This window comes from Varroa destructor, unplaced genomic scaffold, assembly GCF_002443255.2.
Source record: "Varroa destructor unplaced genomic scaffold, Vdes_3.0 BEIS01000003.1, whole genome shotgun sequence".
Classification (NCBI taxonomy): domain Eukaryota; kingdom Metazoa; phylum Arthropoda; class Arachnida; order Mesostigmata; family Varroidae; genus Varroa; species Varroa destructor.
Window position 1 is genome coordinate 55,448,545 of NW_019211456.1, and position 18,021 is coordinate 55,466,565.

Below are 18,021 nucleotides of genomic sequence, written 5' to 3' on the forward strand. Positions count from 1 at the left end.
ATATCTTTTTTTTTTAAACCTTCTCTGTTGTATTATGCAATGCCGTTTAGTACCAAGAGTGACAAACACTGCAACAATTTGCGCCGCTTTTTTATATTCGAGATGCGTTTGTACTCTTTGAAATGTGAGACCGTTGAATCGTATATTGTTACTCAGGGTGTAAGCGGGTGAGTCATAGTGAGTCAAGAAAACCCCGAAAATGAGTTTTGCAGATGACTCCCTGAAAAGGTGAATAACTAAGACTTGAAAGCCAAAAGATGTACCGTACTTGGTCACCTCAGCTAAATTCGTATGACAAAAAAAACTGGACAAATGCGTGCCGCATGATTTGAGCCACAAACAAAGATGTAGAAATGCTTGCTTCTCTTTTCTGCAACACTGATCCAACCCAATACTGGGCCGAATTGTGACTTGTGATGAGAATTGATCCTTTTGGTTACGTCAGGGTGTGGCTGTAAATAAACTGGGGGAACAACACCCTTAGAAAAATATACAGCTGCAAAAGCTTATCATATTTGGCTTGTGCTATTCGGAGGTCTGTTGCAAGTATTTTTCACTACAGCTTCACGACTTCTGGTTCGTTGGTCACGGGTGAAGTCTACTATCATTAATTGAAGAAGATAATGTAGAAACTCCACATTTAACAGCTAAAATTATTAACCGAATTTAAATTACCATGACGACGCTCGGCCTCGTGCCGTAAAAATCACGGAGGGAAAAATGCAGGAGTTAGCGCTGGCGGCTCTCATCCAGCATACTCGCTAAACATTGCTCCCATAGAGTGCAATTTTTTCGAGATTTCAACAATTTCATAATGTAAAAGTTATTCATATCTTAGCATAATGTCTAAATTGTCTCTCGAGAGTTCATATGTCCTCGTAAACCAGACTTATACAGCAGCGGGATAAATAAGTCACCATCTAAATAATAAAAGGCTATACACAAAATTGGTGCCTATTTCTATTGAAAATAACTAAGCGTGTAAAAAAATCTAGAAGTTAAAGTTCACTATGTTACGTTTCATACTGAAAAGTCTAATAGTACAAAAGGTACGGATGGTAAACTCGGGCTGTCCTGGTATATGCACGTTCATTCACGAATACGTCGATCAATTACAATTCCGATTCGTCGCTACAATCTAGCTGGAGATATCATATCCTTTACTATGTTTTAGAGAGAAAATAAAATTGACCACGTAAATCCCAACCATTTAGACAAGATCATAGCTTTATTTTTGATACAATAGAGATACATATTGGTTTGCATAAGGGAATCGCATTTATTCCTCCTCTTCGTTATGATCTCTGAGCCATGTCTTTAGTGGCAGAAGTGCGAATATTCAATGAAAACTATTTGACCACAGAAAAAGCCATGGTTTCAGCTTATCCGTTTACTGGCAGCTGCTACATCTCCACCGATTCACTGAGAACCGAATTTAAAAATCCCTCGTTAGAGCTGAAAGCATACAGAGTGGTCGGTAGCTGGAGTTTCTAACTTGATTCCTTTATTCTTTAGTACATTATATAAAAGGTGCATAAAGCTCAGTAAGCTTAGGGACGGTACCTAAGAGTAACAATTCATTGAGCTAAGCCCGGTATACGCATACTATATTTTGTGCTAATAAAGGAATATCAGTAAAATTTTGCTCGGAGATATTTTCCACATAATTTACGTTCCACATAATCTAATGGTTATAAAATGGTTCTTCGTTCTTTGTGTGGGCAATGAATAGCATTTGGTGATTGAATTCTCTTGATATAAGGAGATCTTTGTGACTAACCAGAATAATATGCTGGTTATTGTATTTCCAAATGTATGTAAAAATGAATACAGCATATAGTAATTTCCTGAAACAGAGTACACCAAAGGTCTAGTGCCATTTAAATTATGTAGTGCTTAACGCCCTTGTTAGTTAATATAAACCTAACTGCTATTAGCCCGTGGGTACAACTGAATTTATTTAAATCATATTTACAGACTGATTTTAAATGTTTTTATACTTTTCGTTTTCGCACAGGTTATGTAACATTTTTATCCTATATATCCACCCACAAACAGAATTAAACGATTAGGGCGCAAGTTGAAGTTTGGGTTTTCGCTGATACCGCTGACGGCGCAGCGGGCGCTGGCGCATTCTGACGCCACCAACAACACAGATTGTTGCACTATTTAGGGGTAGAGTAAGGCGGACAATAGCCGGGGGGCTTTTCAAGAGGTACGAAGGGGAAAGGTCTCTTTTAAAGTAATCGGGTACCATTAAGTCAAGCGGTCAAGTTCGGTGACAAAAACAAAGTATGCATGTGCGTATAGTTTATTTCACACACGTGGCTATCTCAAGTGAGCAGGCGAACAGCCGGCAAACCTCCGACGCTTAACTGGCAACGTACAAAGAAAAAAATGGAAGAAAAAAGCACAGAAGTACTTTTGGTTTTGAGGACTCAAAACTTCGCCACGCTAAGGATTCAAAACAATAAAAGGGTATAAAAGAGGCAACATTAGAGAGAACTAAAAAGACTGCAGCCATTCTAGACGCAGAAGAAAGCGAACACTTCAAACACCAGGCTTGCATTACAACCGGCCGATCGCAAGCAGAAAAGATGATTTCCTAATGGTTTACCCCAACCATCCACGAAGGACAGCAGAAGCGGTGACCTTAGACTGACTCTAAAACTCTATGAGTCATAGTTTTAGAAAAGGGTTATGTATGCAGAACAGCGACTATTCCGAAGGCAGACCCGGCGGCAAAGAGTGCAACATATGAACATGAAGTACAAAACTGCACAACAAAGAACGGATACTTCACGTGCAAGATTGGTGAGCCACATCGAACATAATGATCTACACATTACATTGGTAACACGTATAAGCTCAATAGTTAGAGAGATGCGGGATCTTAGTGGTTATTGATAAAATGAATGGTTGATGTACTTCAGATAAATCCCAATTAATACGGGAAGCATTCGAGCATTTAAAGAACAATATGATAAAGCAAGATTAGGCATAAGCCCTTTGACTCAACCGGAGCCAGAGTAACAACGGCGGACTGGCCAGCATGATTACAACAAAAAATCGGCCATTTGTTACAACCGTAGAAAGGCTGCCATCAAAGGGACTGACAGAGGTAGCGGTTTTTTTTAGATTACGATGGTGGGCGTGATATGATTATAACACTTCTAAATATATATATAATATCTCCTAATTCTGGAATTTTCAGTTAATCAATGATGGACATGAGCCCAGCATCTACACCAAAAGGTAGGGGATCTACCTAGATCTAATGGTCTGTAGGGATTGATCAGTAGAAAGGATTAGTTCAGTACTTAACAGCAGGACCGGACATAAAATCCGAAACATTCAACATTTAACAGTAGAAGAATTCAGGGGACGGAACGTCGCATTTGCGGTGGAGAGCCCCCATAATCACAGGAATGTAATCTATGCGGCTGGGTTAAGGGATCTTTGAAAAGCTACCCTGAATGAGGCTCCAATCAAAATGAGAAAGTGTAATCCTAAGAAGCTGAGCAAAGAAGTATTCAAGAACGCTCTCAGCAAGGTCTGCCTAGGCTTGAAAATGCCCGTGAACACGGGGGCATGATGTTTTGGTCACTTTCCGATCTGTGGAGACTTCAGCGGTTTAGCGATGAACTTAAGCCTAAGTTTTCGTAGACAAAAAATATAGCAGAGGCCAAACAAGCTTGTAACGTAGCCAGAAAGGGTTTGTATCAGGGCTAAGGGAAGCACAACTTGTTGAACTCCAAGAAGCTAAAATTTTTCTCGCGAAGATCAAGCAAAGAGCGACAGGAATTCATTGAAAAACTACGTAAACACCCAAATCAATTTATCAGAGAGATATTCGAAAAACTGTTTTCGGAATCCGAATGTCGAAGAATCCGAAAGCGATTGAGGTTTAGAGTAGCAGCGAGTCGATTCGGGAAGAGGTTGTGGAAACTGGTGAAAGAACAACGGTGGGGAAAGCAGCGCATAGAATACAATTAGAGGCTATCCAACGATTTATTAACCAATCTCCCACAAACCAAAAAAACCTTTCCGCAGATTGCCACTAAACTTTTGCAAAGAGGTAGCATTCTGAAAAAGTGGAAAGAGTCTAGTCCGGATGCTAAAGCCTAGCAAGTCTGCCCTTCAGTCAAGGTCATATAAGCAACCTCTTTACCCTGTGTAATGGTTAAGGCATTTGAAGCCTTGAAGGAGCTGTCTAACAAATTAAGAAGGGAGAAAAAAGGGAAAAGAAGTTTACAGAGAATTAGTTCTGGTATAGAAATAGTCGATCGGCATGCTTAGCCGGACAACTGGCAGTATGGCAGATCGGATAAACAGATATCAATTTGAATTAGCACCTAAGAAAACAGAAGTCATACTAGTATAGAGGAAAATAGTGTTAACATCAATCTGGAGGAGGTTACTCGCCTCAATGGGAAATCCCAATTGGGCAGTGTATCAGACGCTTACTTGAAACAAAGTCTAGGCAAAACATCCTCTAAACACCGTCCAGCAGAAGTGAGCACAGCAAGTGTCGCTGCCTGGAGATTGACACCGGAAATGTAAGAGTGGTACGAGAGCGACCTTAAAAAAGTGTTTGATTTAAACCCGCATTGTCACAAGTGCTTCCAAGTGTATTCATAGAATAGAAGCAAGAGCAAATTACTCATACATCACATGCAACGTTAGAGTGCACGACAATGCACACTTGAGGTAAGAGCGGAAGTTAGAGACTGTGATTTAAGACCGACGCCAAGGTAAACTGAATGCTTTAAGACGATAAATGCTCCGAGGAAATCTCTTAACATGTAAGGAACGTGCAGTTTAGAAAGAACAGTAACGAACAACATATAGCTAGAGAGCATAATCTCTCCTAGACCTATGTTGAATCAAAAACAAAGCACTTTATCCTCCCGGGAGTTGAAGTTCCTTACATTTTTTTCAATGCTTTCGGCAGTTTCGATCACAAAGGCAAATCTTCGGAATCACCTCTTTCCTATAATATCAAGGACTTGCTTTAACTAAAAAGTCTAGCTAGGGTGGGACTTACGTGCGGTTACTTTAATACAATTAACTCCTTATTAACAGAGGCATGGTAATCCTTTGTCAGCGCTAAAGTGTCAACTAGCGATGGCCACATGTTTATGATTATTATGGCAACCAACACGGAGATGCACATTAGCTATTCATACTACGTTAGAGTTGAAGTAGTAATAGGAAAAGCGCTTGTAGTATCTTAGGCTGTGGATTTGTTTATGTTATAGTACATTAAGATCGTTAATTTCTATAAAACGTTAAAGTCGGAATATGATAGATTTAAAACTTCAAAGAGTCATTAGATAAGTTTATGCTGTAACGAGTCATGCTATTACCTAACCAATCTTAACTGTCACTTCAACAACTAATAATTTATGTCAAATTGTGGCCAATATAAGGCCAATAGGTCTACGATAATACAAATTAACCGCCTTAAAAAAATATTATATATATACCTGCCATATTGCTTAATGTAGCAGGTTTCTCATTATGACTAGGTTTCTAATTATTGGCTAGGTGCCCTATTAAATTCTGCTCTGTCTTATTCTGTCCTTGGCACGGCAGTAAAGTAGTCGCTTAGCGACTGGCTTCAAGACTGTGTATTTTCGCATAAAGAAAAACAGGCCATCAATCTATTAATTTAAGACGAGCTGTCCATAACTCTACAGCGTGTAAGTTTGGCATATTGTAACCGACACAACTTTACGTTGTCATCTCTAATCGGTTTCATGAGGTTTGCATACAAAACCATAGGTATATTGTCGTATGCCGCACCTCGGTAATAGTACATTCCATAATACCCAGGTAACTGGACTACCTCCCGTAATGATTGCTGGAAATTTTAGTTATCTTTTTTTTTATAACTAAAATCGTTTTAGAAAAATATGAACAATATACAGGGCATTATATAAAGCCTATTTGTCGGTTAATAATAAAGTTGTAATTGTACATAATGCAAACACTTATACCTAGGCATAGAACAAGTAACAACTCCAGTTGCTCATCAATTGACTTTTACATCAGTTGTTGGCAGTTGCTTAAATTAACGTATCCTCTATCGCTTTATAGAGGTCGTAGGTGTTTTTTTCGAATAAGTTAATTCATGTCGAGTAGTAAAACGCCGAGTATTTTTAGCTTACTGGAGAAAGAATGCTAGTTTAACAAACATAGAATCTGCCTCAAGGAAGTAGCGTAACGAACTGACCACCTTCACGATTTTTCGTCCACCTGTAAACGCACATTTACCTTGTTCAACGACAACAACAACAGACGAGTTCCTTGAGAGAGAGAGAGGTGTTAGTGATCGATAATATAATCGCACGTCGCTGCGTTCATTAGAATCAGCCACGGGTTGTTATCAATATTCGTAACAAGATCTCTGAGCAGCTCCGTTTTCACTATGGCTGACTTCATGCTTAAAGAGGAAAACACTGGCCTGACGTTTATCTGGCCCGCACTTCATGCTTGGTCACAGATAAGTAACACCTGTGATAGAATGCTCGATTAATTTTTTTGGACTCCGTTCTACAAGTCCACTTGGCACACTTCACGCAGACGATTCCTGGTGGTCTGACAGGAGGCTGATGGGACTAATGAATTTTAGGAGAAGCTGAACTCATTTCAGCTTGGGTTAAGCAAAACAATTGAACGCTACCGAATTGAAGAGCGATTCTGACGGCACTAAGGCCGCGTTAGTGGTAGAAAGGTGTTGTGACTAGCAACAGTAAATACCATCCATTACTATATAGTTATTCTGTAGGGACCACGCTTGATGTATGTTATTGTCAAGATACAGAGCTTTCTTCTCTTCACGAGTTTCGAAGTTCTGCCATGGTTACGGCTCCTTTTCTCAGAAAGGAATTCGTCACAATTTAGAATAGTGGCTAGATAGGTTCCACCTATCAATATATTTATAGTCTTAAAGGTAAACGTTGAAACGTAAAATCAATCGGGTGTAACATTTTGGTGTTAAAAATGAAGTATATTATTAAAATATAATATATGTTGTTCTTCCAATGTTGTTCCAATGTTTTATCTCAATAAATAAAACATTTTGTAATTGTTTGAAAAATGGAACCTAATGGTACAAGCTTCCGATTTATTTCAGTTCATGATGTTTTAACTCTATGCTGCTGCTGATGCCTAAACTATTCAACAGCATAACAAATTCGTGATAAATGAGAACATTACTCCAAGTCTAAAATAGAGACAACTTCAGAGCTGAGAGAACTTAAGGAATAGTCGAGATTTTGTTCGGGGCAACTATGAGTAGATATCCAGCAACTACTAATGGATAGAAGCACTAATGGATAGAAGCTGCATTTGCTAACCAGAGGGTTCTCTCATCCGTTGGCAGGTTATCGGTAATGGAGCATTTAGGTAGAAAACATGCGGTTCATTTTTCCGAAATATAGCTAACTGACGTTCCATTTAAAAATGCATATGCGTATCTACAACAGAAACGTTCGAGCTAACTAGCGCCGCATATAAGGCTCATTGAACAAATTACAGGTTGTATAAATTTACACAGAGCTAGCTTGAGTACTCTAAAATTGAATAACAGCATTTTAAGTCCAATTATTTGTTCAACTGACTACCTAAACTGTATCTGGTGATCTGATAGTAGTTAGTAGTAGATGGTGCTATATATGTACATATACACTAAAGGGTTTGGTAACTAGTATTTCCTTTTATAACTGTTGCTCCTGTTTATAATAATAAATAATATAACATTTTGATTAGTGTGCCCTCGATATTCTTTTCTTAAGGCAAGACTAGAAATTGAGACTAGACGGAGGCAACTACACAGACGTACATGAAGAATGATCTGAATTGGAGAACTAGTTAAAATCATTACAACAGCTACTGCTATTGTAAATCAAAAAATGCAACCGAAAGATTAAATTATAGGTACATCTAACTTTATTGTAAAATTATGAGTCGTAGTCAACTACAAGAAAACTTAATTTCAGTAGGAACTACAATAATTATAATAGTAGCTGCACTACAATTTTTTTACATTGTAAATCCTATTTGTAGAGCCACTTCTCAGGACCGTTTCTGGAAAGACATTTGCTGAAAATCTGCTGTTAAGCAAATAGTCTTAAAAAATTTATTTTTATATTTGTGTGAACTTTTGATTTGTCGTAAGCTTTATTTTTTGTCATATTAATAATGCCTTCCTCCGTTACACCATGTTATAGTGAAATGTAAATTTTAACACGGTTTTGCAATTAGAGAGCAGTCGACCTTGATACCATACATCATAAGAATGACAAAACTGTGTATCTGGGTTTAATACATACTCCACATGTGGGTCTTCCTAATATAAGATAACCCGAGCGTACTGCCTAATTGTTGTCGTTATTGACATATAACAACGCAACGAGATACAGAGCTAGTTTCATATTTACTCTTTTGAGGTACAGCTATGCGTGTATCTGGCATAAATGCGGCCAAAAAAATGTAATGGAAACCCTCCCGTAACAGTGACATATATGTTGAGCCACTCTATTTGATTTACTGGCGACTGCAAGTACTTTTCTTGTGAAAAGCAATATTCTGGATGGGTGTTTAATATATGATGTCGTATTTAATAAATATTACTGATGAATGAGTGAAAAAATCATAAGTGTTGGGTGTAGGAAGAATAGGAAAGCAAGTTGTTTGACCTGAAACGCGCTTACATTGAGACTGAATACCGCTAGCCTTGTATAATAGTATAGGGATTCTCCTGATTTTTTTTGTATGTTTTTCTTGAAAATAATGGCTACATTTGCAACAGAGTAAAAACGTGGCGTATCTTACTTGGCTATTACAATCTCATAATTTTGGTGTCGATAAACCATTCTTTAGAGTCTTTTCCTTGCCAGCTGAAATTATACAAAACGTGTCTCATACGGCGATTCCCACTTATTCTTATTTTTACGTTTAACCTTTTTAAAAGTACATTCGGGTTAGATTCTTTTTCTATGAAAAAAAGAAACGTTTACCCGGGACTCCTTTACTGCGTATGAATGTCTAAAGGCTAACGCATTGTAGGCAACTAAACCGTTCATACATATTTATATTTAGTGGACACATGGCTCACAGCGTACCGAAGTTGCGGCGATCTAAGCGCAAAGTAGAGCAAAAGATAGGTAAATTATATAAGCTTCATATTACAAAATTTGAGAAATCGAATAAAAACTAACATCGGGACATCGAGTGCGTCTTCTCAGTAACTGCATACTTTGCAGGAAGCCCTACAAAACCTTAGCATCTTGGATGCAGCCAAGTGATTATCAGCAATTTATTTTATATTTTTAGGTAGCACGGTTTTGAACCTAAACAGAAGGCGTTCGTTGTCAGTATCCATATTCATGACTGTTTCCTGTTAGTTATCTATTTCCTCTCCAACCCGCGATGATGTCTATCATACATACTTGTAGTTGAAATTGCTCTAGATATATTATCTGCTGCAGGGTTATCCCGAAAAACATAATGGCAGCCTAGCTCGGGGAAACCCAATACATCAGGTTCATTTTTGAAGGAATGCAATGCTTAGTGCAACATCACATACAATATACAGACCGCTCTAGGGGTCGGAAAATAAAAAACCGCTTGTCGATCAACTTGGATTTCACTTTCAAAACAAACAAACCAGTGTAACAGAGGAAATATATCTGAGTTTTTCATTCTGTTTTCAATTTTAGATTTTGCAAAGAAAAATTGTTCCAAGCTTAAATATCAGTGCTGTTTCATTTACTAAAATTACTGTTAGACATATATATATATATCATTTGATTAGAATATACTTGTCTCAATGAGCTCAGATCAGAGCTAATGAAAACTTCAACGAAAAAGATACTTTAAACGTTTACGTCTCAATTGTATAGCAGAGGATATGGAGTGCCCACCAATATAACTGATGTATTGACAAAACTTGAGTAAATGGCTTTAGCTTAATTATTAGAGGCTATTAACGCACATTTTTCTCATCGTAAAGATACGGTCGTTTACCTAGCACCGTTAATAATAAAATAATCAGTTTTATTGTATATATTGGACTGACAGATTTTTATTGAAATCGACCCATTGCGCGTTAACTAAACATTACATTAAAGACTGCAAAAGTCACATTCTGTACTATTTCTTATTTGAACCGTTTACGATAAATTTAAATTTAAAAGTAGTGTTGCAGGTACGGTCGGCGAGTCTTCCTGCTCAGTGTAGTGTTTTTTTTTATGTGTTTCGTCGTGTATAATTTAGCCATGGCCTCATGGGTAGATAGGGCCATTACGAATAATTTTATTTAGGTACTCAGGCAAACACTTTCAGTTTGTTCACGATATGGAAACCGTGGTAGCATATAGATTAATAAGAATTATTTAATTGGGGGAGTCATAATAAACCAACCGAGATTTTACTAAACATTCTGCAATCTTTTAGTGTTACTGACATTTTTAGCTTTTTCTCTATAAAACATTTCCATGGCGCTGCGATACGGCAAGTTTTGTCATCATACAAGTCATCAGATTTCAATATTACAACGTCAAATATATTCGAATTAAATTTCTTAATCAACCCTAATTGTTGAAGAATTTAGTAAACGCGACACTTTTTGGTTGGTGATCCGTGCACGATCCATAGAAAAATCTTAGCAATTAAAGAAGCTTTTTTTAAGAAGAAAATGCACGAAGAAGAAAGAAAAGTTTAATTTATTTCGTTGTTCATTTTCTCGCAGCCTTTCCTATCGCATTTACCGTTATTTGACGTTCTATGAGCCTAGGGAAAATCGACTGAACTTTACTATGTAATAACTAGAGCTGTCTACATCACTTTATCAAACAGAAAACAAGAATCTGGCAGAGAGCATGTTCGACATTGGTCGTCCGATTTTTAGCCCGGGTATCTCGATTTGAATGCTTGTCCTATCTCTCTCGCGCGCGCGCGTTCTCGCCTGCATCCGTCTGATATCGGCCAGCGATTTCGTTACCCTTTCCCCCCATCATCAACATCATCCTCCTCGTGTTTCTCCGCTACTTCTGCTGCAGTTGCGTCTGCAGTAGCGGCGGCGGCAGCAGTGACGGCAGCGTCAGGGGTCGCGCTGATGGCTACGGTGGTTTAGGCGGTGGCGGCGGCGACGTTTACCCATTATTTGTTAGCTGGACGATCAGATTAGCGGAGGTGGCGAGAGGAATTGAGACGACGAGGAGGAGGGTCTGTTTTCGGAAGCGCCACCGCTACTGCTGTTATCTACATGCTACCACGGCAATGATGATCGCTACGAGCACTACAGGCAGCAGCAGTTCTCTGAACAGCGATGTTGTCGTCTGCTGCTACTCACGGCGGCCTACGACTACTCAAAGCGCAGCGGCAACGGCAACACGAAGAACAACAACAACACAGCTCCGATCATCGTCGTCGTTGTCGGAACGATGGTAGAGTAGAGGAGCAGCAAAGCTTCAGCGAAGGCTCAGTTCAGATTGTCCCCTCTATCTCCTTTTTTCTGTTCCTATACTTTGAAGCCTATTGATGCCGCTGCTCAAGAGCCACTGTTCTTATAGTAGTGTTTTTAGTTAGCCTGCAGCCGTCGTTTGAGCACCACGCACCGCAGAAGTAACAACAGCGCCCGCAGGTAGAAAAACAAGGCAGATACAGAGGGACCCGCAAAAAAGGAGGACAAACAGGCCATTCTCATCATCATCATCATCATCACTATAGAGATCTGAGATCTGTCTGACTGTGATGATAATTTTTTGCTTCTATCACCACCATTATGCCATGACGCGTCTTCGTTTTCTTTAGGTGCGGTGCAATCTGCAGGGCTGTGTGTGTATTATCGCCTATCCCCTTTTCTATCCAGGATCGCGACAGAAGTCATGCACGACTGTGTGCGTTTAGCATGTACATATACTTCGAGAGTAAACATTGCGAAATTTCGAAAACACTTATGCACAGACACGACAGACAGTCCGTGGCAATGTGTGTCTGTGTCTACTTGTTATAACTATGTAACAGATGCGGAGCGGTTTATGTCTCTCAATTACTTTCATGGGTATATCTGTGAACGGGCGCTTTCATTATTTTTACTAAGATCTTTATGTAATATGACGGCTTGACGTTTCATTCTGTTTGTTTGCGCTGTCTTCGCGTCAGAAGGCTGTATAGCGTTGTCATTGGTGGAAATCTACTTCAATGTTGTGTGATGAAGTGACTTATTCTGTACGGAATAATTTAAAGCCATAAATGGATGATTCGATCGCCGAGTGGTGCATAGTTGTTAGTTAGTTGATGTCGATACGATGTTATTACCACGTTCTCTTGCTCTACACAGTTGTGGCCAGCATTTCCTTGACGTTTTTTTCCTACTCTCAATCTTCGAACAGCTGCTGTTCCTGTGTGTAGCTCTGATTTCCACGGCCGCTGCGTGGAGTCTTCTACGGCGAGCGAAAATCGTTATTGATACTCGGGCTGCTACTAATATCGCGGTTAATGCTATGGATCGTATACGTTCGTAGCGTCCATCCGTCGCTGCAAAAAGAAGAGGCGGCGCGATGCTGCTGTTGGTGGCGACAGCAGCGGCGCCGGCCGCAAAATCAGCGCTTCTCACGGCGTCTTCGTTGTTGTTGCATCAATACAGAAACTAGAAATTGGGAAACACCGGCGCAGAAAGACGTTGGGGTATAGCGTTCTAATTGTGATAGACAGACGCTTTATTTGTAAACATGCTGTCTAGATATTGTTACTTTAGAGTTGAACCGACGTCCAACGTAAAAGGCAATGCGGTACATCTCGATCTGCCGACGTCTATGTCGCTGTCCTTTATCAATCGGTTTTTGTACATAACGGTGATGGTTGCATAAGTAACTGCACTCGCCGCCGCCACCTTGGTTGTCGTCGTCAAAATCGGCATCGATCGATATTTGTCTCTGAAGTCGCTGCTAAACGGTAGATTAAATTTGGTTTCGCCAAGCGAATCAGACAAAAGTTGTTGGTGGCGCCTTTTAATCGTAACATTATTATCATCGTCATTCTTATATTCATCATCTTTGCTGAAACTTGTTGGATTGACAACGCGATGCATCCTGCGTTTCATAAAAATTAAGAGAAGTAGCCACCAACGAGCGAATGATGAGAATGAGGGTGATGGTGTCTTTGGTTTCGCAGGACCAGCATTTTGAGCAGGGCGAAAACGTCGTAACTGTGGAAGTGTCGTTCGCTGGGTGATCTACGTAATTCCGATCGAATGAGCTCCTTCAGGTTGATTTTACGTTGAAGGCGATCAGTTGCCTTAACTAGGTTATAAAGACGAAATTATCGATGTTGGTGCCCATAATAACGAACTTAATCATGTTGGTGCCGATATATCAGCTATTTGCCCACTGGTTGTTGAAGCGACAAGAGAAATGCGATGCGATCTACTCAAGTTAGTGCTATCACCGGTGCTATCTCGGCTATATCGATAAAAGCTGAACGGGATTTAACAACGCGATAAAACTGCTGATTGTGCGATAGTTGATTTCTGCTGTTCGACACTCTTTTAAGATCGATTTAAGTGATAGAGCCTGTCGAAATCAACACAGAAGATCTGTAACAGCAGGCGAGATGTTTGCAACGACAGGAAATGTCTGTTACCTGAGAGATACAACACTGGCAACAGATCAGACGGTAAAACCGCGATAGATTGCTTACCACCTCGTTCTTGTATTATTCTATTTATGGAGTAGTTGGGATCGGATTGCTACTGTACAGATCATCTAAAATATGGCGCGCATTTCTTCCAGATGTAGCCGCTAATCTCACCTCCTTTTCGCGGCTACTTGCACATTCTATGGGTATATTTTTATATTGCGTAGTAGGCAGCGTTACGAGGTTCCTGTTGTGTTTCTTTTCCTCTTTTTATTTGTCTTCGGCCACCTTGGGAATACACGTTTCTCGCGGGACTATTTACGATTGGTAAGTGGCAAGTGCTCTGATTCGCGCAAGTGTTGAGTCAGCACGTGTCAAGACTCCACAATGGCATTCTAGCATCAGTTCAATGTAGTCGATAAAAGCGTGCAATATTGTGGTGTAACGGTTTGCCTGTCATGCAGTCGTCTAGGCTATATCGCTGCTACTTGATCTTTGTGCTATTGTGTGTCTATATGTGCTCTGTGAACTGTTAGATATTGAAATCTTCTGCCGAATCTACTAGCCCGATATTAAGTGGACTGTCAGTCAAATCGAACCTCGTCACGCACATACACACACACATATTGGATACGATGGCCGCAAAGATCTCCAAAAAAATACCTTCGCGGAACCCACTCTCAGCGTGTAAGTGAAGCCGATGGATTAGAGTGTAGGAGAGTGTTCTAGGCCTGAAGACAGTGTACTCCGTGTGCTCGTTGCGCATGTGTGTGTGCTGATTGTGGAGATTTATCTGCACCTTAAGAAAAAAGAAAAAGAGGGAGGGGAGCTGGGGGTGCCTCCAAGAGCCCAGCCGATCGACCGATCAACAGCGGCGGTAGAGGCAGCGATCGAAGAAGCAATCGGCGGACGACGGACTCCGTATGTCCACCAGTCGACCTGCGTGTAGGCCTGTGGACCTGTTTGTCTGATGGAGGGACGGACCACCTTAACTAGCGACGACTATTTTGCTCCCAAGAACAGCTCCTCCTCCTCCTCCTTGAGAAAACGGCAAATTCCATTGGTACCTCTGAACGACTTTTTAGCCATCGTGGCTAAATCGGACAACTGTAGGTGTTGTTCAGCGAGGCTATGAGATGTGCCATGCCATATATTTCAATATCTATATATCCACTACTCCAATAAAGATGAATCTGCCGACATGTGATGGTATGATGACGTAACTGCTAATGGCTACTCCGATGTTTGTTGCCTGCGTCCTATGGAGTTCATGTTGCTGCTGCTGCTGTTGTGGCATTAACTGCATCGTCGTCTACCCTGTGGGGAGGTTAAACACAAAAAACGCCTGTTGTATCCCTTGTGTTTAGGCGGTGTTTCTTCATCTCCTATGGATAACTCTGTGATCGTGTGTGATTTTATGAAAAAGAAAGTGTTGTCCGTCATTAGGCAACAAAATTGAACGCAAGGATATGCTCGTAAATAGCTAAAAATATCTTGTCGGAAAGATTCATCGGTTTTCGTCATCGCTACTTGCATTTTATGGTTTGTGTAATATTGTTGAAACCTTCAGCTGGACATCCCTTCGTATCATCCGGTTCGCCCGACTGGCCATTCTCAGAAATGTAAGAGTCTCATATTATTACTACTAGTATAATTATTGTTGTTATTCTTTAAAGTAAATAATGCTGTAGTCAATGCCATCAAGGTCTATAATAGTCGAGATAACTAGCCTTTTTCTTTTTCTGTGTCATTATCTATATACCTTGAATATAAAACAGGCGCCGCATAAGTTGTTTGTGTATCATACCTCAGACGCAGACGTGCGTCGCAAGGATTTAGCACACACAGTAAAATCCAATGATCAAAACAAGGATCCTTTTTTATTTGTTGAGTCATTGAAAGCAGAGGAGTTGTGATAAAAATAATAATTTCTACTAATAAGTTTCTATTAATGTAATGTTCATCAAGTGATCATTTCTACAGGTTAAGTTAAATACTAATTGAAAATCGTCTATACGTTGCTGTGCAAGTGTGATAATAAGAGCCATTCTGGGGGCAATGAAAGAAAATCCATTGTACGTTATACTCCATGTGTTTCATTTCGCACAGCGTTATACAGCGATAATAGTGATTGCGCACATATTTTCTTATAATTGTCTGGCTTATTATTTCTCTAATGGTTGCTGAAAATCTATTTCCATGAATTTAGCTCTACGACAAAGCCCTTGCTTCTGCAGCCGTTGCCGTTGATGTTATTGTTGTAATCTACCGATCCAGTAATTAGCTAGTACCGCCATTACGAAGAACTATAACGGTATTATCAATACGGACGATAGCAACCATTATGAGATGATTAAATTAAATGTTTACATATTTGGAGGTGTATAGTTAACTGAATTAAATAGTTTTATTTGTACCAAAGGATATCTCATTTGTGATGCCTAAAAGTTGTTCGCTGTATATGTTTATAAATGAGACGTGGCCGAACATTACATGGTGCCTCACAGGGTCGTTCATTATTAGGTGTGTGTGACTAATCTGACCTGCTTATAGCGCAGCAGTACGGCGTTTTCTCACTGGTCACTCAGAAGCAGAAGTGTCTGCTCTCCTCAACAAATGCCTACTGCAATAGCTGAACGCCTTTAAGGCCCAGTTAGAAGTCACACAGCCAAGAGAAATGTGTTATATTGTAGTAATGATGATAGTGTATTTTTTATTAGTATATTTGAGGAGTTCTAGATCCACTTTTAATGTTAATCTCTCAACTTCAGGGCCTGCTCTTGTTTCTATTGTTTAATGGTATAAATGTTAAGCATGACTATACCGTGATGTCACAGACTAAAAGTACTTTATAGAATACTAGTCGATATGGGTGTCATTTCGGTTTGATGCCATTCGTGGAATCGTGTTCACAAACCAATAATCGTTCCGTTGTCAATGTGTCATACTGGAATATTATGCGCAGCCATACAGGCACTGTCTCTGTGAGACACACACAATCACAAGCAGCCTTTGCGCTTTTGTAGAAACAGCGGCTCAAAACAAAACATGCAGATGGCCTTATAAAATATCGTCTAGTGGGCGTGTTCAAATTGTGGCCCGAGCAATTTTATTATAGCCTTTTTGGAAGAATTCGAAGTTGTCTGTGTATTTTGTACAAACTCAGTTTTTTCTCCGGCTACTAATAACGGAGTTAACACAACAAATGTATTTCTCATGTTGTTTTGTTTCCCGATAAGTCAAGTTCTTTTTTCTGCTCGTTGTTAATAGTTGTATGTGTGGCACCGTGAAGCTAGCGTGAACTCAAGGACAAGTTCGTCGTGAATTTTTTCATAAAGCTACTAGTAAACAGTACTGCAGTGGTTCACAAACATTTTGTATATTTGGCTGTACTAAATCATTATGAAGTTTCAAAAACTAGATTAATTTAAAAACCGTGTAAGCTAGAACAACGACCTTTTATTGCATCTTAGATGTTCTCTTCCTTGTTGTTTACCTATGTGATTTGCGTTACTATCTCGTTATTGATGGTGATATACATTACGCCACTTATCGCCCCCTTTAGGGCGTAGCAGTAATCAAAGTCACAGGGATCTGAACTGCCAAGGAAAGGGAAATAAAGGCATTTTTCATTTCTGTTCGCGACTCCGTTCATGGTCAACGTATGGGAATGGAATCGTGTGTTGTTACTGAGTGTGCATGCTGTCATGTCAGACGTTCAAAGGGCTTTTTGCAAATTCAAAATATCTGGAGGCAGCATTGACCGTTTCCTTTTCAGGAAATATTTCATAAAAACAAATGCTTCTGGTATTCATTGTAAGTACAACCATTCGTTTTCGCCTGAATTGATGTATTGGGCGCAGCCATCGAAACAGAGCTTTTCTCCGTTCGACGTCATTCGCTCGCCGGATTCTTCTCTACGGACAACCTAGCCTAGTCTATGTCTAGGTTACGTGTGGCCCCACTGTGCTCCAGACGCGTTTTTGCTGGTAACAGCTGTCCAAATTGTCTACGGCGTGCACTACCCGGATCCTTTCATCTGTTAACGGAGTGCAGTTTGAATGTTATTCACTTTTTCGTCCCGCTATATTCCTTCAGACAAGCTAATGTTATGCAATGTTCGTCTTATCAGTGTTGATAATGGTATGTTATCCGTAAACTACCGGTGCCTGGGTAAGCGTTCGATAATTAACTACTTAACCATTCTTATCTGTAGTCATCTGCTCCGGATTCGTTATCGCAGCCAACGTATAAAAAAAGATTGTCAGAGGGATCAAAGAAGTGCGACTTTTTCGTAGAATTATGAAAGGATCTGGGTATTTCTTTATCACCAAAGTTCTTCTATGAATTTATAGCTTGATTGAAAGGCACACA

At 39.9% G+C, this 18,021-nt stretch overlaps 2 protein-coding genes across 7 annotated transcripts in view; one reads left to right on the forward strand and one right to left on the reverse strand.

The window, feature by feature from the left end:
* LOC111246575 (gamma-1-syntrophin-like) overlaps positions 1 to 6,874 on the reverse strand; it is a 13,318-nt gene extending 6,444 nt beyond the window's left edge. For 3 of the 4 annotated variants that reach the window (XM_022796394.2, XM_022796392.2, XM_086983287.1), the window contains exon 1: positions 6,280 to 6,871. The gene's annotated coding sequence lies outside the window, so the exon portion shown is untranslated. Of the gene's footprint in view, positions 1 to 6,279 lie in introns of all 4 variants that reach the window. The other variant, XM_022796395.2, reaches the window with a different exon arrangement.
* A 4,322-nt stretch (positions 6,875 to 11,196) lies between these two features.
* LOC111248382 (uncharacterized) overlaps positions 11,197 to 18,021 on the forward strand; it is a 63,945-nt gene continuing 57,120 nt past the window's right edge. For all 3 annotated transcript variants that reach the window (XM_086982515.1, XM_022800610.2, XM_022800611.2), the window contains exon 1: positions 11,197 to 15,269. The gene's annotated coding sequence lies outside the window, so the exon portion shown is untranslated. The remainder of the gene's footprint in view (positions 15,270 to 18,021) is intronic.